Source organism: Corythoichthys intestinalis, chromosome 7, assembly GCF_030265065.1.
Source record: "Corythoichthys intestinalis isolate RoL2023-P3 chromosome 7, ASM3026506v1, whole genome shotgun sequence".
Lineage (NCBI taxonomy): Eukaryota > Metazoa > Chordata > Actinopteri > Syngnathiformes > Syngnathidae > Corythoichthys > Corythoichthys intestinalis.
This window is the reverse complement of record NC_080401.1, coordinates 42,513,206-42,534,459: the sequence shown is the minus strand read 5'-3', so window position 1 is coordinate 42,534,459 and position 21,254 is coordinate 42,513,206. Positions and strand designations below refer to the sequence as shown.

The following is a 21,254-nucleotide window of genomic DNA, read 5'->3' as shown; positions in this document are numbered from 1 at the left end:
AACTTTAATCCATTTTAACCGGCCGCAAGTGTGATTTAGTTATTGCCACCACCTGTTATGTGCTGTATGTTGATGTTAATTACACAAATTAGAGAAGCATCACATGATTTTTCAAAGGGTGCCAATACTTTTGTCCGGCCCATTTTTGGAGTTATGTGTAAAATGATAATGATGGACTTGTAGCCTTGAGATTACCCATGCTTCCTCACAATTTTGTTTCTCAGGTCCTCAGACAGTTTTTTGGTTGTCTTTCTTTTCTCCATGCTCAATGCAGTGCACACAAGGACACAGGACAGAGGTTGAGTCAACTTTAATCCATTTTAACTGGCCACAAGTATGATTTAGTTTTTGCCACCACCTGTTATGTGCTGTATGTTGATGTTAATTACACAAATTAGAGGAGCATCATATGATTTTTCAAAGCGTGCCAATACATTTGTCCGGCCCATTTTTGGAGTTTTGTGTAAAATGATAATGATTCCCCCCCCCCAATTCTCATTTGTGTTTTTTCATTGCAAGCAAAATAAATGACTACCAAATCATTTGTAATTGCAATCACTTTCTGGGAGAAATTGAGCATTATCTGACAGAATTGCAAGGGTGCCAATACTTTTGGCCAGTAGTGTAATTAAGGAAAATTAGTAAATTTCCCATGCTAATTCACTAATGTGCCATAGCATGCTACTTGAGAATTCAGGTCTTGCAGGACACCAAGCATGGAAAACGATTCTGTACTCACACACAGCAAGAGTGAGATGAATATGTAAGACCACGAGACTGTTTTCCCTCTTCTCTCATAGGAATTGAATGCAGCACACACAACGTAGAAAGAGAGAGAGAGAGAGAGACAGAAAGGGGGGGCGGCCAGATGAGCCTCACTGAACAGCAGCAGGGTCCTGTTTCAAAAACACTCCCACACTCCCACACATGCAACCCGGCGTCGAGAGCAGCATCGGTCCGAGCCGCCGGTGGCTGCCCCTCACCGCTTCGCCGGGGCACAAAGCCCACCGGGAGACGACGCAGAAAATAAGCCCCCCGCTGCCTTCACGGCACCAGACTTAAGGAAGAGGAGAAGGTGGAGGGTTGGGGGCTTCTTTTGGGAGGTGCTAAAGGAGAGAGAGAGAGAGAACAGATGAGTGAGGGCTGCTGCTGGAGGAAGAAGAGATTGAGAACAACATCACAGCATCGCAGGAGCTTGCAGATGTGGAAGCGGCTCTCAAGTTTCCATCCTGGGTGAGCTTCTTTCCCATATTTGCCTGCACTTTTTTTTAAAAAAAACACTCACTTACAAAGGGTTATCCATGTCTTCTCCACTTTGTTGTGCTTCCTTCATCATCTCACAGGACTACTCCGTCCCCTCGTTGCTTTTTTTCCCTCTTTTCCTGCATCCAAGTGTGCGTCTTTGCCAAGCAGCTTTCAATCATACTTAATGATCTCAGGGCAGTGCAGTTTTTTATCGATCTGTGCGGTCACTGTGACAAATCTGAGCTCTCTGTTATCCAGCGACCCTACATTTCGATTCCAAAATCTTCATGGTAGTTTACTCTCATTTTGGACAAATAGTGCTGAAATAGTGCAAAAATAATACAGTAATACAACCTTTTCTGTTTTTTAACCACTAAAAAGAGCAGTACTGCTGTGTAGTGTATTGATTGATGGCAACTGTGCCTGAGCCCCCTTGTGACAGTTTAACTAATGTCCCACTCGATGGGCTGATGTGCTGCTTAAGCTTATCAACGCCATTGACAGCAGTCATTAGTAAACTTGGAACAGTCGTAAACAAAGTCGGCCTATTCCTTCTGAATTTGCGAGGTATTGTTCTAATTTGCCAGACCGGCAAACGGCGGACGACTTGGCTGCCCTTGAGCAAGGCCTTGAACATCCCAGAAATGAAAGAGGCTGTGCCAGCCACGCTCATGACTCAATGCCAATTGGCTGACTGCTTATGTCATGGTGTTGTGCAACCATCTCGTCACTATTCGGCTAAAAAATGGTTGACCTCTACCACTCTGTGCTTCTTCTTTAGGCTTTTGTGGAAGCATACTGCTGTCACACTTTGTCACGGAAAACATATGAAGAATGCATTGGGAAGCCCGACCAAGAAACCGAGAGAGTGAAGTGACACATTGTGATAGCTGCGCACAACAGAAAAACATGAAAAAGAAGGCGGAAGACGAAGCGTGACAGCCTCGTGCAACGTAAAAGTCTGAAAAAGGTGAGTGAGTGGTTTTCTCTCAGAAGCTTACCAGTTTTTTTCTTCTTCAACTTACAAATAGAAATTTAAGAAATATGAGTACTTTGTGGTGGCTGTGATTCCTTTACCAGAAGAAACACTGATCGAAAGTAATGATTCCAAAAAGCGGATTCAGGGTGTTAAATGCCACACCCAACTGAAGTTTACGATCAAACTAAATATCATGTAGCTTTGGGTGATCAAGCTTCCTCTTTTGCCAGGACGTTAACAGTGGAAAATGCATACAGAAGGAAACTTCTCTCTAAACAGCTTCATACTTGAGTTTTGCAGGTTAGCAAGTTCACACGTTTTAATGTTATGCTAACTCTGATGCAGGTCAGACTTCCAGTAGCAAGGTTATTGGTGTGTGCCCCACCACCGCAAGATTGACATCTTTTTATATTTCTTACAGTGGCTGCTGTTGATGGCAGAAAATAATTCTAATTTCCCCCCTCTTGGAAGGGGGTGGAGGAGAGTTGTCGACATGTATGTCAGTTAGGGCTCTGTGGGTGTACGTGTTTGCGGGGGGTGTTGGGGGGTGTACGGTGTCAAGTCATCAGCAAATCAATCATCATGCGTTTGAGGAAAAAAAATTGTAAGTCTGAGCAAAATGAAAATACTGTAATTCCCTTAATAATGGTAGGGTCAATTCTATCTTTACAACTTATGGGAAGACATTCTAAATTACCTGTATAATTTAACTCATTGTATCTGCCGTCCCTATACAAACCTACGCCATAGCTACTATGTCAATTTACAAGGGAATTCAACAATATGCCTAGGTTTGTCTTTTTAAAATTTTCAGATATTTTAGGAGTTTGATTTTTTTTTGTGTAAGGTTGGCGGTAAGGTAAAGTTTCCATATTTCTGCCATTCTATTCTTAGTGGTCTTAAAAAGAATTGCAAAGCCTTAAATTTCACTTTTTTAAACTTGCAAGGACTCTGAGATATACTAGTCGACAACCTTTTTTTTTTTTTTTTTTTTTTTTTTTTTTTTTTTTTTTTGCGGATTTAGGATTATATTGATGGGCTTGATAGAAATTTGAAGTTAGTTTTCCTGAATCTGAAGTATGCCTCTTGAAGTATTGCCTAAATTTAAAAGAAAAACATTTTTGTTTACATGTACAGTGAAGTCAGTATGCATAATCGCCTAATGCAATCATGTCCATAAATGGAGTTGTTTCTCACAGAAAACCGCTGACAGTTAGTTTTACCTCAGATAATCATGGACTTTAACTGCCAACAATAATCATGGACTTTTAACTGCCAACTAGCAAGGCTCATGACCTATTTTGCAAGATGAGTTAATCATCAAACAGACACACCTCCATATCTGTACAGCATATAAGCAACGCCGAGCAATCTGTCTAGCGAGCATTTCTCTACACAGCTTTTGTTCTGTCATTGAATGCACCCAGAAATTTCTGAAATTAAAACTGCGCAGTATTGATCTCTTGCCCCCAGTCTTTATTTAACTATCCAGTCTAGCCGTCTCACCTGAATTGAAAACGAATACGCGGAGGACCTGAAAGACTGGCTCCAATAACAGGAATTTTTCACAACCTAAAAGGCATGTGATTCCTTCTTGTAAGAATTATAATATGCTAACAGAAAGACTCAGAAAGCAAAAAAAAAAAATCAACCTAATGTAAAATTGTACTTGATTAAAAGAAATGTAATTTTCGCAAAATTGTGTTGAATAAGTTCAAAGAAAAACATAGACAACATCCCCAAAAATGTTTTTGAAACTCAGTGTAATATGAGACATCTTTTTTTAATAGTTTTTGAAGAATGACACAATGGATGTTTGGATGTTGAATGTTTTAATAGAATACAATATTATGAAGTTTGTAAAAGGATGTTTGTGTTTTTGGGGTCTTGAGTGGATTAATGGCCTTTCCATTGATTTTAAAGAGCATACGACAGGAGAAAAAGTCTTAAATAGCATTATTATGTGAATTAAAATATTTTGAGACGATTCGACTATATACAACAATTTAGCAAAGCGCAGATGACGAGAAATTAGTCTTTTAATCTGCCGGTTAGCCACGCCTACCATTATAGGGCTCTAGCGTCCCCAACAGGTGGATGACGTCAGCGGGAGACTGGGCGCATCGGTTTTACTATTCAACCCATTGAGGGGGAATTATGCAGAATGAGGAAAACGCGACGAAGACAGCCGCAAAATGTCATTGTTTCAGTCGCTCTACTCCAATATTTTTACAGGATATTTTTTTTATCCAAGTATTTTCCCCAATAGCTAAATAAATGGCTTGAGAAGGACCAGTCAGCCCGTCGAGGGGGAACTATTCACAACAAGGAAAACGCGACGAAGAGAGCTGCAAAATGTCATTTTTTTTCTGTCTTTTTACTTCAACATTTTTACAGGGAATATTGTTTTTTTTTAAGTATTTTCCCCAATTGCTAAATAAATGGCATGGTCATGAGTCGACAAATAACAGTCTTGTATTAAAGGGAATATGAAATAATAAAAATGCACTTATTCAGGACGACATGGCAAAATTACTCCAAAATGGTCAAAACTGTCGACTTCACCTTTATTGTCGCACCTCCCGAACGATATTTTATGACACCTAAATTGGAGATATGTCATTTCCCTTCCCCGGCTTCGGAGAATGTAAACAAACCAAGAGGCGTGACAGCTAGCCGACATGCTAACTCGAACCGAGTGATGTTTCAAAGTCTTCGAAGCGGAAAATCACACATAACTAGCCCGGATTATTTGACATCACGACTGGGTTGTCGACTGTCTTCGCGGTTCGGCAAACCGCCCGGCGGAGAGCAATTTACAGTTCCTTCCCCGGAGGAGGGCCGCTGCAGTTGTTGTGCAGCTAACGTGCAGCTAATTTGCATGAGGAGAGCTTTTTCTTTGCCTATCAATGATCAAACGTAAGTAGTCCTTTATTTAAAGAAAGTTTGTAGTGTTTACTTTGTAATCGCTGTATTCGTATTTGACATAATACAAAACAAGATGTTTACTCACTTCCTCCCACAGTAGTAGGGCTTGTTTTGGCCAATATCCATGGTGAATAGGAACCTTTTGAAACTCCAAAAAGGCGCACACGCTTCTCCCTCATAAAGCAAGATTTTTCTGCAGCCGTTTGGCTAGCGTGATGTGTAAAATAAACGTATTAATCCACAAAATCAGCTGAATCCTTAGTCCTCATACACTACAGTACCGCTGTTTAGTGAAGAGGACGCCTTCACCCGTACACGTCACAGCGCCCTCCTCCTCAATGCAAGACCGAAGCCGGAAGTCACTCATTTTCATGGCGCGGGATTCAAAAAACTAAATAATTATAGCGATCGCTTCCACACACATCCAAGCGGTCCATATCATTCAGGAGCATAAAATACTGCGTGTATTATAAAATAAACATGCTTTTTCGTGTCACATGCGCTTTAATATAGAACGTTTTTGAATGTTTTGAGTTATGTCCGTAGTCACGGAACAAATAAAACACCTTAGCAATGACGAGATGTTACGCAACACTGAAATAAGTAGTTTGCATTGAGTCATCAGCTCATTATTTGGCTGCTTTATTGTCACACTTTACATATTGCCTGTGGTTCGTGCTGTGCTGCAATCTGGTAGAAGTCTGACTTGAAATGGTGCTTCTGTTTTAGTTAGCGACAAACTGCAAAAAGCCCCTATTTTTGAATCCACTGCCACCACTCATTTTGATTGAAGATGTCCTAGACAGCTTCGGCATGTCATTATCAGCCCCACTTTGTTGTAGCGCGACATTAGGGATCTCAAACCCCTCGTCGGAAGCCACGGGTGCTACATTGTAGCGTCAACGGAAGGAAGTCGCAATTGGAACGGATGTAATTGGAGCAATGGCGCGAGGTGCGCTGACGATGTCAGTAATAAAATGTCTGCTGACAGGTCAATTAGTCCTTCAGAGTGCATTGTTGAACCTTCGTCCATTTCTTCACCCCGCTCTTCTCATTCTGATCCCCTCGGCTGCACATAAAGCTGTCAGCGGCGCTCAAGAGCCACATTAAGTCCACTTAACGATATCGCTGCCAAGCTGCATTGTTTTCCGCTTTACAACAGCAGTAAAACAAACACGTGCGCACGCGGTTGACCGCCGATGCCGTTCTCTTGCAAAGCTGAGGCGGCATCAGGGACTTTTTATTCTTCAACATTTGTGATGATGATAGCAAAGTGCAAAAAAAAAAACCTCGAAGTTGAATAATTCATGAGAAAAAAAACAACCATAATCAATGCTGGAAGCAATACTACTGTTTCAATTAAATAAAGACTTGCTTACATTTCCATAAAATAAAATGAACTAGGCTGATTGAAGAAAAGCATACTCAAAGTGGGTCATTCGAACCATGCTTCAGTCCACTTGACAATAAGCCTGGTGAATTTTGGCAAGTGCGACTGCTCTGATGTTCTCTCAAGAATTAGTACACTTCCCCTCCTTCTGTTCGTGTCATACAATTACTGTAGTGCTATTGTGCTTCCTAAGTGGAGTGTTGTACTAGTATATGGCGGAAAACGCAGACAAGACTGAAAAAGCTGTTTCTGCTCTTGCACTCCTTTTTAACAGAAACTGCTGTATTTTAAGCCAAAACAACTGTTGTGTTTGATAGAACAATATGTCTATATGCTGCCATAGCAGATTCCTGGCGCATTAAGCCCCCGAACTATTTTTAATGTATCCGTTTTACCCTGGAAACCCCCGTTTACAGACTTCGCGCAACCGTTTTTTCAACCCAGCCATGAAAACAAGATAAGTAATTATATTTATTATTCAAAATGTCTGTCATTTTTAGCTTAGAATCATTAATTGATGTTCAATATTTTGTTTAAAAAAAGAAACGACTTTGAAAAATTATTCCCTCGCATATTTTAAAGTTTTAAAAAAATTACGTCACAATGAAAAAAATGGCATCTGTAAAAAAGTGATGGATAGTTACCTCATAACTATCGCTAAATTGCCGGGCATACTACTTGTGCTGGGTTGTTGGGGCCAAGGTTTGTTAAATCGACAAAAAAACCTTGAAATCATGGCTTCCGAATGAGATCAGCTTCGCTTGCAGTCTTAGAGCAATGGTCACTGCTATAGCGTATATACTTATATACCAATACAGATACAGATATAAATAGCCCACAACACCCAAATAACGACAGTCATTTAGACCAGTGTTTTTCAACCTTTTCTGAGTCACGGCACTTTTTTTTACAATGGAAAAACTCTCGTGGCACACCACAAACCAAAAATGTTCAAAATTACTTTCTGTACAGTATATTCAATTATTAAATAATTTTGTTTAGCTGAACACAAAGCCGATATCCTGGCAGGAATCTTATTCAACAGATCTTAGTCTGTCTCTGTTTTTATTTTTATTTTTTATTTTATTTAATTTATTTATTGTCATCATCATCGGTATCATTGACAGTTACAAGATGGCTTTGTGATATGATTAACCCGAAGAAAAAAAAAACGAAAAAAAGACAAAGGCTGACAGGAGAAGCATATGCTTATCAAGTCCCGTCCCCTTCAACCAAGGACGCACAATCAATACATGGTAGAGTAGGCATTATACATTACGGTACATGAGCAGCTTTTTTTTTTTTTTTTGTCTTCACATGAATTTTCTTCCCAAAAGTCATTGATTCGACGTAACACTTTGGTAAAGTTGTCGATCAATTGTAAGTTCATCGATTCATCGAATTGTCAGATTTGTGTAAGGAGGAATAGCCGAGGGAGTCATGGAGGCCCACCTCCGCCGCAATCCGCTCAGGTGGTTTAGTCTTCATCTGCCCTGGCCTGGTTCCCGTGGAGGGCGAGAACCAGTAGTGTGCCGAAAATGAAAACGTCTTCCACATCCTCGATCTGAAGCGCCATCAAACATATGGGCCTCCATTTCCCCCAGCCATCCTCTGTATAACCAGACGTGAAGGTGTTGGCCGGACATGGGCGTTGGCTCGATGTAGGTCGCATTGTTAAAAAAATTCTGTCCAGTGAACTCAGCGACCAGTTTAGCAACTCCATTGTACACAATTGTTACAGTTCAAATCGAAGTGGACGGCATTCACATATGTCAGCAGTTAGTGTTCAGTCTTTACGATGGGGCTTATTTTTAAGGCATGCTATGTTGTGACTACCTTATCTTTGCCTCTGACATTCCTATCATTGATTTGTTGTGGGAACACTATGTTGTGTCTGTGTGTGTGGCAGAGTGCCTTAGTTTGACGCTCGAGCAGTTGTTTTGTAGGATTGAAGGTCAATCACGGTAGCTACTCAGAATACTGTCCTTGTCTTTCCTTTTAATGGCAGCTAGTGACCCTATGCTGGTCAGTGCAGGGTCAATGGCATTCCAGAGGCGAGCGCCAATGTTAGTAACCGAAAATGATTTTAAGGTAGTTCTAACTTGACCATAAGTAAACAACCTGCTCCCTCTCAAATCATAATTGGATTCCCTCGCTGCTACCTTTATAGCAGTTGGGCTTGAAAAGCTCAGAATTACCAGACAGGGGGACTTTAGCAACAGTGTTTTCACAGATTACTTGAAAAAAAAAAATTAATTACTGATCACGGCCCATAAAGTAATCTAGTTACTTTACTGATTCCTTTATTTTCCAAAGTAACTAAGTTACTTTAAAAGTAATGATCAGTTACTTTTTACCATTTTTTTCTCCCTTTGCTCCCTCAACATATAAGAATGTCAACAGAAAAATGTCATTGCATGTAATTGACTTTCCGATAATTGAATTTAAAGCGAAAGATCAGAATTTTTCACACAAGGCTTAATCTTCGAGTTAGCGGACGTTTAATTAGTCGATGGAGGTGATTTCAAACATCATTGACTCACGCTAGCTTAGCCACTCCGGAGCCTCTGAAACTAACAACTGACAAACTGCATGGAATTTGTTGAAATCAACTCAACCGACTAATTAAACCCCGCTGACTCGAAGATTAAGCCTAATGTCAAAAATTCTGAATTTTGGGTTAGGGTTTAGGGTTAACAGCATATCAGTGCCAATATAAACAATGCAAATTAACTAGACAATAATCAACAACACACAAATGAATTGCACAGTGCAATAAACACAAAGGTAGGGGCGGGTGCGGAGGCGGATGCGTGCGCACAACCTGGAAGTACGCTGTACACACACGCGGTCAATTTGGCCACAAAATGTGACGGCAAGTAAGCACTTTACACTCAGCCGCACTTACAACATATCCCAAAGATGCTAACCGAATAAGTCACCTCACGGCATAAATGTGCAACGCGAATACGATATAATAAATAGTCGCCAGCTTCGCGAGGACGAGCAGGAGCAACGACTATCCGCCGTTGCAACGGCAAACCTACGAAACGACCGCATATGTACCGGCTTCAACCTATCGCTGGAACCCTCCAGAATGAAGTACAGATACTCACGTTCATTCATACAGATCAACATTCCCTCGCACATCTCAACAGGTGACTGCACTTGGCTCAAATGTGCACCCGCGCTGGCACACTTCAGTGCCAAAACACTTGTGCGTGTGACTCGAGACCAAAACAGGAAGACCTATGAGCAGTTACCATGGAAACAAACACGTTGCAGGAACCTTTCTTACATTTTATATTCAAAATGCTCTTCGTTCATGACTACAGTATTCTTTATTCTACATACATTATGAGGCAATAACAAAATAGTAATCCACAGACAGTAAGGAAACTAACTTTAATCAGATTACTGGTTTGTAAAAATGAACGCGTTAGATTACTCGTTGCTGAAAGAAAGTAATCAGATTACAGTGACAACACTGTTTAGCAATGTCTTTAACCGCATCAGGGCCAAGCATCTCACTGACAATGGTTTTGCAGACAGATAGTATTGGATTTAGCTAGAAGTTCAGCAACAAGCTAACTGGCTTTGAGAGCTTTCTCATTTACGTTGTAGGGCTTTCTCATTTACCTTTGTAGTTTTTCTCAAAAATCGGCCTGTTTCTCTATGTTTTAACTTTTCACGAAATGGAACAAAATACTCTGTCGACTTGTTTTGAAGTGACGGGTGTGTCGTTTGGAGATGACGTGTAAGCTTTCTTGGCACCATGGCGTTGTTGGATAGCTCGTGTCACGTTCAAGAACTGTTCGGATTTCTAGCCATCAGCCACCTTGCTGTCCTCCACAGTGTGTTGGAATAAAACACAGAGGGAGGATTGATGGTCGTCACATACGGATAAAATGAAAAGCACGCTTTCCTGTATATCGTCAAGTGTCAAGTCTAATCAAATGATGTACAGTAGACGTGATAGGGGTCCACTTTGTCGCAGACAGCAAGGTGGCTGATAGCTAGAAATCTGAGCAGTTTTTGAACGCGACACAAGCAATACCTCGCTCATTTGCACACCACTGAGAACTTTCTACCTACTCCTTCCTTTATAAGGGAACTCCGCCTGACGACGTGAAAAAAAAAATTCGATCTGATATTGGATAATTTCTTGCAGCACACCTGACGATCTCTCACGGCACACCGGTTGAAAAACACCGATTTAGAAAAATGCGCGCTATGAGAAAAATTATGAGAAAAATTATGAGAAATTTATCCACCAGTTTTTAAATCGCAAGCATAAAATCAAATGTAAAAAAAAAAAACCAAAAACAAAAAAAAAAAACCCCACGTTTTTGGTTAAAAGAAAAGAAGCTTGAAAGAACGTTTTGGGTGAAAGCATAAAATATTTGCAGATTCAATTCAATTTGATTCTGGGGTCGGCAATCAAATTTAATACGATACAAAATACTACATGTAGCACAATTAACCTACATTTCACCCGCAAAATACTAAAATACTAAGCAATCTTCATGTTTTGAATAATTCACATTCAGAAAAACATTCTTTAATGAAACTGATATTTAAAGATGATAGTAGTTGATGTTTTGCATTTTGTCCAATTTGACTCAATTGTGCTTAACGAATCGATATACCAATCAATGTATCGCTACCCGCCCCCCACACACACCATAATGTTTTTTTTTTTTTTTGTAAGAACAAGGACAGAAAATACAGAATCCCTGCCAAAAAATGACAAATAAAACCAAAATACAATATTATGCAAACTTTTCTTTCCATAAAAATAGACTTTTCTATGATATTCTAATTTTTTGAAATTCACATTTTCTGTATGCCTGAAGTCACTGTAGAAGTTCCCTGTCCCGATATTAGAATCACAATGTTACAATCCCATCCGTTCATATACATAATTATTTTTTTGCCGTAATAAATGAACCTTTTTTGTTGTGTTCATGCTTTCGTGCTATTTAGTTTTAATGCACTTTTCCTTATTCTAGCATGCATAGACTATATGAATATTTTATTGTTTTATCGCGTTAGATTAGATTTCCCAACATTTTCTCAGCTGGTTTACCCTGGGGTCTGGATATGGGAGGTTAATGAAAAAAAGTGAATTAATTAAGTGAGTGTTTGGTCGGTGAAGTACTGCATTAGCAGTGGACATATTGTATTTAATTATGCCCGTGTCGAATGTTGCGGAATTCTGTCATGTTGAGGAGTCCTAATGTGCTCTCACTATGTTGCGATGATGCAATTTATGCTTCCGCTTGAATAATTCATAACTATCTTAGCCTACATGAATTATGAATATATCGCAGCTTGTTTTGAGAAACCGACTAGGTGCAAAAATGTCCAGCGAAGCCCACGTTCTCGCTTAATGGTCTGAACTGAAGTAAATGGCCGTCAGGCTTAAATAAAGAGTGGCAGGTGTCAGCGGCCTCTGAAGATGCAGGTCAACTCCAGAGAGGAGGCTGCTAGTTGAGGGAAAAGTCCTGCTGGTCCTGCATGCTGCATTTTTTATGTTCCCTTCAGTTCAAAGAATATGTGATATTTGTGGTGTTATGTAATGACTCAAATGGAAATCAGGCAGACTTTACTCTTCTTTTTCTCAGGTTTTTTTTTCCCACAAAGGAGTATGGAAAGTAAATCACTCTTTGTTTGGGCAGACTTGTTAACAACATATCAGCTGGACAAACGTTTTCACCATTTATTACACTGTAAAAAAAAAAACCAACAACCTCTGATTAGTCAACTAAAGATGAATAAAACCTATGATTAGTAGACAATTGCACGAGTCTCTATGATCTGAGTCACAAGTAAGTCCCGAGTTTAACCTGTTGTGGGCAAGTCGAGCAGAGTCACAAGGTTATATCAAGTCAAATCAAGAGGTCATGTCGAGTTGAGTCCAGTCATGAGGTCATGTCGAGTCGAGTCAATGACTCATATCAAGTTGAGTCGAGTCATATGGTCGAGTTGAGTCGTCAAGTCAGGTCGAGTCGAGTCATGAGGTCAGGTGGAGTCATGATGTCATGTCGAGTCGAGTCCAGTCATGAGGTCATGTCGAGTCAAGGCATCAGGTCATGTCGAGTCGATTCATGAGGTCACGTTGAGTCGAGTCATGAGGTCATGTCGAGACATTGATTCATATTGAGTTGAGTCGAGTCAACAGGTCGAGTCATTGAGTCATATGGAGTTGAGTCGAGTCATCAGGTCACGTCGAGTCTTGAGGTTGATTCTCAAGGTTAGGTCGGATCGAGTCTTGAGGTTGAGTCTCGAGGTCGGATCGAGTCTCGAGGTCGATTCTTGAGGTTACGTCGAGTCTCGAGATCGATTCTCGAGTTTACGTCAAGTCTAGTCTTGAGGTCATGTCGAGTCGAATCCAGTCATGAGGTCATGTCGAGTCGAATCCAGTCATGAGGTCATGTCGAGTCGAGTCATTGACTCATATCGAGTTGAGTCGAGTCATAAGGTCAAGTTGAGTCATCAGATCACGTCGAGTCAAGGCAGCAAGTCACGTCGAGTCGAGGCATCAAGTCACGTCGAGTCGAGGCATCAGGTCACGTCGAGTCGAGGCATCAGGTCACGTCGAGTCGAGGCATCAGGTCACGTCGAGTCGAGGCATGAGGTCGAGTCATGATGTCATGTTGAGTCAAGGCATCAGGTTTCGTCGAGTCGAGTCATGAGGTCATGTCGAGTCGAGTCATTGACGACTCATATGGTCCAGTTGAGTCATCAGGTCAGGTCGAGTTGAGACATCAGGTCACGTAGAGTCGAGTCATGAGGTCGAGTCATGATGTCATGTCCAGTCAAGGCATCAGGTCTCGTCGAGTCGATTCATGAGGTCACGTCGAGTCGAGTCACGAGGTCATGTCGAGTCGAGTCATGAGGTTATGTCGAGTCGAGTCATGAGGTCATGTCGAGTCGAGTCATGAGGTCATGTCGAGTTGAATCCAGTCATGAGGTCATGTTGAGTCAAGGCATCAGGTCACGTCGAGTCGGGTCATGAGGTCGAGTCATGATGTCATGTCGAGTCAAGGCATCAGGTCTCGTCGAGTCGATTCATAAGGTTACGTCGAGTCGAGTCATGAGGTCATGTCGAGTCGAGTCATGAGGTCTTGTCGAGTCGAATCCAGTCATGAAGTCATGTCGAGTCGAGTCGAGTCATATGGTCAAGTTGAGTCATCAGGTCAGGTCGAGTCAAGGCATCAGGTCACGTCGAGTCAAGTCGAGTCATGAGGTTGAGTCATGATATGTCGAGTCAAGGCACCACGTCACGTCGAGTCGACTCATGAGGTCACGTCGAGTCGATTCATGAGGTCACGTCGAGTCGAGTCTCGAGGTCAGGTCGAGTTTCGAGGTTGATTCTTGAAGTTACGTCGAGTCAAGTCTTGAGGTTGAGTCTTAAGGTCGAGTTTCGCAGATTAGTCAAGGCCTTCACCGTTGTTCCCCAGCCCATCCACAGAGCCCTCAGGTTTTTGAGGGAAACCCTATTGACAATGTAAGCCAGTGTAAAAAAAATCCAGTATAGTCTGCAGGGAATTTCATTGATTTTTGACGTATGACGTATTGTGAGGGCATGGCTAGAGCGGCCAAGGCGACCAAGCGGGCACTGGCATATGGGAACCAATCTACGATCCAAATTTTTCGCGTGAGCTTGTCAAATCTCGAGTCATTGTCTCATGAGTCGAGTTAAGTCTCGAGTTATTGCCTCACAAGTCGAGTGGAGTCTTGGACCCTTACAGCTTAAGCGAGTCAAAACCGAGTTAAGTCCGAGTAGTAGTAGTAGTAGCGAGTCATCAAATATGTTACTCGAGTCGACTAAAGTCCACGTTCCTGTGACTCGAGTCCAAGTGTATGCCAATTAGTCAACCACCGTATTTTTCGGACTATAAGTCTCACCTGAGTATAAGTCGCACCAGCCATAAAATGCCCAACGAAGAGGAAAAAAAAACATATACAGTGTATAGGTAGGACTGGAGTATAAGTTGCATTTTGATATGTCATCTTGAAAGGCAATTTAAAATAAAAATACAATGGAGAACAACATGCTGAATAAGTGTACAGAATGATAATGTTACATGATGCATGGAAAACAAAATGCGAATGTGGCCGGTATGTTAACGTAACATAGCTATTAAGTTATTTAGATAACTATAGCATAAAGAACATGCTCACAAGTTTACCAAACCATCAGTGTAACTCCAAAACACCAAAAAAATGTGCGAAATGATATCATAATGTGTTAATAATTTCACATATAAGTCGTTCCAGAGTATAAGTCGCACCCCCAGCCAAACTATGGGAAAAAAAAAAATAAAAAACTGCGACTTATAGTCCGAAAAATACGGTAATGATTTTAAGAAGACACAACTCAAATTCGTAAGTTCACATATGTACTTATTTTGAGTATTCATAACTCAATTTATCAAGTTATCATTTCATCACATTATTATTGTGAACTTCATTAAATGAGTTGAATTAACTTGGAAGATCAAGTTTGTGGGCCATACTTGCATATTTCTATGTAAACATAACTTGAAATGCTATATTGTGTGAACTTTGTCTTCGCCTTACCCCCGATGCTTTCAAAAGAGCACACTGGCAACTGATTTTTGTTCTGTTTAACGTGTTGTACAATTTTCCTGTAGTTTATAACAGTAATAACGTGGCAACCACAGCTGCCAGCATTTTAGCGTACATTTAACAGGTTTTTTTTATAGTGTGTACTGTTGTAAACGAATGTGGTTAAAAACAGGCCATACTATTCTTGTATTGGAGTTCTGACCTCTGTTTGACTCTTGATTGTACTCCTTGAATGTCATATTATATACAGCCTGAATTGGACTCTCCTGGGAGGTGAGAATAAAACATTAGGCAGTAGGCCTATAGTTTTCGTGCTGTTACGGTAAGATACGCTTGTTGTTGTTGTTGTTGTCTCCAGTTCATCTCACTTTATGTGCTTCCAAGGCTGCTGGCAGATTGAAATGCTGTGACTAAGCATCCGTAAAACAATACATTCTGTAGTGTGGACGAGCAACCATGACGGGAATGTGGGGCTCATGCCTGCGTTGCCATCTGGATGCGACTATTCCAGACGCTCGTCTTTCAAAAGCTTGGCTCTAGTCATTGTGAAGCCATACTTGAAAGTCGTCTTCCTCCAACACATAAGTGCAACATTCGATCCATTCTTACGGAATCAAATCTATGAATAAAAGTAAATTAAATCAGGGTGCTATTCTCTCTTTTGTCTTCTCAGAAACGGTTTTTGTAATGCGATACGAGTTGCTGCAGCTTCCTGACTTCAGCTAAACGAATGAACAACTTGAGAATAGTCTTTGTTTTATCAATTTAATAACTTTCACTACAGATTACGCCTTTGAGTGTTTCTGATGTCTTTCGACTTGGTAAAGTAGCATATTGTTCTTCCGATGTCATTTTTCCTCCCGAAATATGTAGTTTGTGATTGTGTATTTTCTTTTTGCCCAATATACAGTGCCTTGCAAAAGTATTCAGCCCCCTTGAACCTTGCAACCTTTCGCCACATTTCAGGCTTCAAACATAAAGATATAAAATTTTAATTTTTTGTCATGAATCAACAACAAGTGGGACACAATCATGAAGTGGAACAAAATTTATTGGATAATTTAAACTTTTTTAACAAATAAAAAACTGAAAAGTGGGGCGTGCAATATTATTCGGCCCCCTTGCGTTAATACTTTGTAGCGCCACCTTTTGCTCCAATTACAGCTGCAAGTCGCTTGGGGTATGTTTCTATCAGTTTTGCACATCGGGAGACTGACATTCTTGCTCATTCTTCCTTGCAAAACAGCTCGAGCTCAGTGAGGTTGGATGGAGAGTGTTTGTGAACAGCAGTCTTCAGCTCTTTCCACAGATTCTTGATTGGATTCAGGTCTGGACTTTGACTTGGCCATTCTAACACCTGGATACGTTTATTTTTTAACCATTCCATTGTAGATTTGGCTTTATGTTTTGGATCATTGTCCTGTTGGAAGATAAATCTCCGTCCCAGTCTCAGGTCTTGTGCAGATACCAACAGGTTTTCTTCCAGAATGTTCCTGTATTTGGCTGCATCCATCTTCCCGTCAATTTTAACCATCTTCCCTGTCCCTGCTGAAGAAAAGCAGGCCCAAACCATGATGCTGCCACCACAATGTTTGACAGTGGGGATGGTGTGTTCAGGGTGATGAGCTGTGTTGCTTTTACGCCAAACATATCGTTTTGCATTGTGGCCAAAAAGTTCAATTTTGGTTTCATCTGACCAGAGCACCTTCTTCCACATGTTTGGTGTGTCTCCCAGGTGGCTTGTGGCAAACTTTAAACGAGACTTTTTATGGATATCTTTGAGAAATGGCTTTCTTCTTGCCACTCTTCCATAAAGGCCAGATTTGTGCAGTGTACGACTGATTGTTGTCCTATGGACAGACTCTCCCACCTCAGCTGTAGATCTCTGCAGTTCATCCAGAGTGATCATGGGCCTCTTGGCTGCATCTCAGATCAGTTTTCTCCTTGTTTGAGAAGAAAGTTTGGAAGGACGGCCGGTTCTTGGTAGATTTGCAGTGGTCTGATGCTCCTTCCATTTCAATATGATGGCTTGCACCGTGGTCCTTGAGATGTTTAAAGCTTGGGAAATCTTTTTGTATCCAAATCCGGCTTTAAACTTCTCCACAACAGCATCTCGGACCTGCCTGGTGTGTTCCTTGGTTTTCATAATGCTCTCTGCACTTTAAACAGAACCCTGAGACTATCACAGAGCAGGTGCATTTATACGGAGACTTGATTACACACAGGTGGATTCTATTTATCATCATCGGTCATTTAGGACAACATTGGATCATTCAGAGATCCTCACTGAACTTCTGGAGTGAGTTTGCTGCACTGAAAGTAAAGGGGCCGAATAATATTGCACACCCCACTTTTCAGTTTTTTATTTGTTAAAAAAGTTTAAATTATCCAATAAATGTTGTTCCACTTCACGATTGTGTCCCACTTGTTGTTGATTCTTGACAAAAAAATTAAATTTCATATCTTTATGTTTGAAGCCTGAAATGTGTCGAAAGGTTGCAAGATTCAAAGGGGCCGAATACTTTTGCAAGGCACTGTACAAACAGGTTTGGTTTACGCTTTATATTTGTTATCGTGGCTTTGAAAAAGAGTTTGGAAATATGACGCTTTTGCAAAGTTAAAGGTTGTTTATAAGGGTAGGGTCTTGTTGTGATTAGATATATTAAAATTGAATAGAAAGCCTTTATTGTCATTGTACAGAGTATGAGACTTAAAGCTTTTTATGTCTACGCGGCCATCAGTACCCCATTGTATCATATTTTAGCATAGACTTTTCCATAGGGGGCCATACCAAGCAGAGCGTTGTGGGAGCTTTCACTGCGCTAAACTGAATCATATGCTGCGTTTTAACGCCGGATTTAGGTGGAAGCAGGACGAAAGTTTTAGCGCGTACAAGCAGGCAGGAGTGTCTCAAGAGTGATTTGGTCGAGGATTCAAGGTAATTATTATACAGAATAGCACGATGCATGCACTTTGAAACAGTGTGAAAAAAATTAGCCTAACTTTAGCTTATAATATTTACGAAAAATGAATGATAACTGCCCGTTTTTTTTTTTTTTGCTTTTAACTAGGGCTGTCAAAATTATCGCGTTAACGGGCGGTAATTAAGTTTTTTTAAATTAATCACATTAAAATATTTGACGCAATTAACGCACATGCCCCGCTCAGATTAAAATGACAGCAGTGTGATGTCCACTTGTTACTTGTTTTTTGTTGTTTGGCCCCCTCTGCTGGCGCTTGGGTCCAAATGATTTTATGAGTTTGGGGAGTGAGCATGGTGTAATGACATCAACAACGGTGAGCTACTAGTTTATTTTTTGATTGAAAGTTTTACAAATTTTAATAAAACGAAAACATTAAGAGGGGTTTTAATATAAAATTTCTATAACTTGTACTAACATTTATCTTTTAAGTTTTTCTATCCATGGATCGCTTTAAGAGAATGTTAGTAATGTTAATGCCATCTTGTTGATTTATTGTTGTCAGGTATGTTGAATGTATATATCCGTCTTGTGTCTTATTTTTTCATTCCAACAATAATTTACAGAAAAATGTGGCATATTTTATAGATGGTTTGAATTGCGATTAATTACGATTAATTAATTTTTAAGCTGTAATTTACTTGATTAAAAATTTTAATCGTTTGACAGCCATACTTACAACCAAGAATCTAGACTGTTTCATGTTTCAGGATGTTCATATCTTGCCTGGCACGGCCAGACTGTTCTCCCTGTATTTTTCAAACACTGTGGGAATAGTCTAGCACCCAGCCCATTAACGGCCTCTCGTGCAAGGACAAAATCAACCGTCCAATCAGATTCGATTATTTGCCTGACGTATGCTTAAGGCGATGGCGAACAGGAGAGCCGAGAATATGTTCCAATCCACGGTAAAATCAGTTTTAAAGTAACAAAAACACATTGACACAAGTCATTAACAACAGTCTGTCTCGCGCTAGCCATGTTGAATAAACTTCGCTCTCCTCGTATGTTTACTTCCGCACGGTAGTCCCTCGTCGCTTTACTAATGTCACATCCGCCCGTCGCTGATTGGTCCACTCCGCCGTCAGTTTGCTGTGGCTTGCTCCGCCCTGGAAATGTTATCCGCTGAATGGTGGCCAGACTCAATAGCTGGAACAGCGATGAGTCTGGTGTACCAGGGTAGGTCATATCTATAAAAAATTACGGGATTTCAGCATTTATTTACAAGAATTTTCAACTTAAAAAGCTCTGTTTTATGATGGCCGCCATGTTGGATTTTTGTATCCATACAAAATAGCTAAATAATCAGGTACTTTTCGGCCAACAACCCGTTTTTTAGCAAAAACGATTAATTTTGACATTTCTGCGTCAATCAAAATTACTGATACGGTTATTCATAAACTTTATAATATATTGACGTGACACATTTCCCATTCACCCCTTCCCGAAGGGGGCCGTCCCACACTCCGCTTCATTTAGCAGTCGGTCACATGCAGCGATCTAGCAACCAGATTTAGGTTGAAAAAGTACAAAAGCTGTACCGCATACAAAAAGGAATGATGGTCTCAGGAGTGATTTGTTCTAGGTGCCAAGGTAATTATTATATTTTTCGTATTATATTTTTCGTACCATGCATGCATTTTGAAACTGTGTGAAAAAAATCAGTGGGAGGAATTAGCCGCTACAGCATTGGCACTATACTTCGCAATATTTATGTAAAATAAATGCTAACTGCCAATTTTTTTTTTTTTTTTTTGTGCTTTTAACCAAGAATCCAGACTGTTTTACATCCATATCTATAAAGAATTCAGGGATTTAAGAATTTATTCACAAGAATTTAACAGAAAAAGGTCTTTGTTTACATATGGCGGCCACTAATTTGCTTACAGACTAGCATCAGAGTTCGCAATATTAACATAAAGAAAATGCTAACTGCACGTTTTTTGGTTTTTAACCAAGAATCGAGACTGTTTTACGCCCAGATCTATAAAGAATTCAAGGATTTAAGCATTTTTTCACAAGACTTTTCAACGGAAAAAGCTCTTTGTTTACATATGGCGGCCGCTAATTTGCTTACTGACTAGCATCATAGTTCACAATATTTATGTAAAATAAATGCTAACTGCAGGTTTTTTTTTTTTTTTTTTTTTTGCTTTTAACCAAGAATCAAGACTGTTTTACGTCCATATCTATAAAGGATTCGGGGATTTAAGCATTTATTCACAAGAATTTAACAGAAAAAGCTCTTTGTTTACATATGGCGGCCACTAATTTGCGTACTGACTAGGATCAGAGTTCGCAATATTAACGTTAAAAAAAATGCTAACTGCACGGTTTTCTTTTCTTTTAACCGAGAATCGAGACTGTTTTATGTCCATATCTATAAAGAATTCAGGGATTTAAGCAGTTATTCAAAAGAATTTTCAACGGAAAAAGCTCATTGTCTGTGATTCGACTCGGTCAGCTTTGACGGCCACGCCAACAATGTTGGCCCCCTATTGACCGGCCCCGCGACCCGTCAATATATTTTGAAGTCTATGGGTTATCTGAACTATTGACAATTATTAGTTATAAGGTCATAATTATTTGAGAATTTTTTTTTGATGCAAAAATATTTTTTGCTGTTATGTTTGTCCTAAATTGAATTTAAAATAATCGTACACGTACAATGCAGGCATGTGTATCACCGAAGTATCAGTGACTTTGTTTGGGACTTTTATTTTCTACCGTTATTAGGTAGTTGCATCTACAAGAGTGTTGACATCAAACATTTATGTCACTCAATGGAATATAATGTAAATAAATAACAGAAAATGCTTAGCTTTTACAAACAAAAATCAGATCCGGAGATAAAATGACTCAATGCTCAAAGGCTTTTCAGTCCTTCCAGTTGGTTTACCAACCGCATTACAGCAGCTGAGCCCAGCAACCATGACATACTGTCCTGCCGACCCACTCTTGAACCAGCTGTGTCCGCTGGGCTGACTCCAGTTTGGCTCATCGTTCACGGTGCATTCGATAGCACTTTAATCAGCGCCCCTCAATTATGTAATTACAGCCTAGATTAGGCCCGTGTTGTAAGAAACACTGTAAAGGCTTATCAGCTCATTTTGTCTTAGCCTCTACGATGAAA

General features: G+C 40.3%; 1 protein-coding gene across 2 annotated transcripts in view; it reads left to right on the top strand.

The window, feature by feature from the left end:
- The window catches only part of lingo3a (leucine rich repeat and Ig domain containing 3a), a 157,348-nt gene that overhangs the window by 32,051 nt on the left and 104,043 nt on the right, over positions 1-21,254 (top strand). For both annotated transcript variants that reach the window (XM_057840318.1, XM_057840319.1), the window contains 2 exons: positions 801-1,233; positions 2,027-2,215. The gene's annotated coding sequence lies outside the window, so the exon portion shown is untranslated. The remainder of the gene's footprint in view (positions 1-800; positions 1,234-2,026; positions 2,216-21,254) is intronic.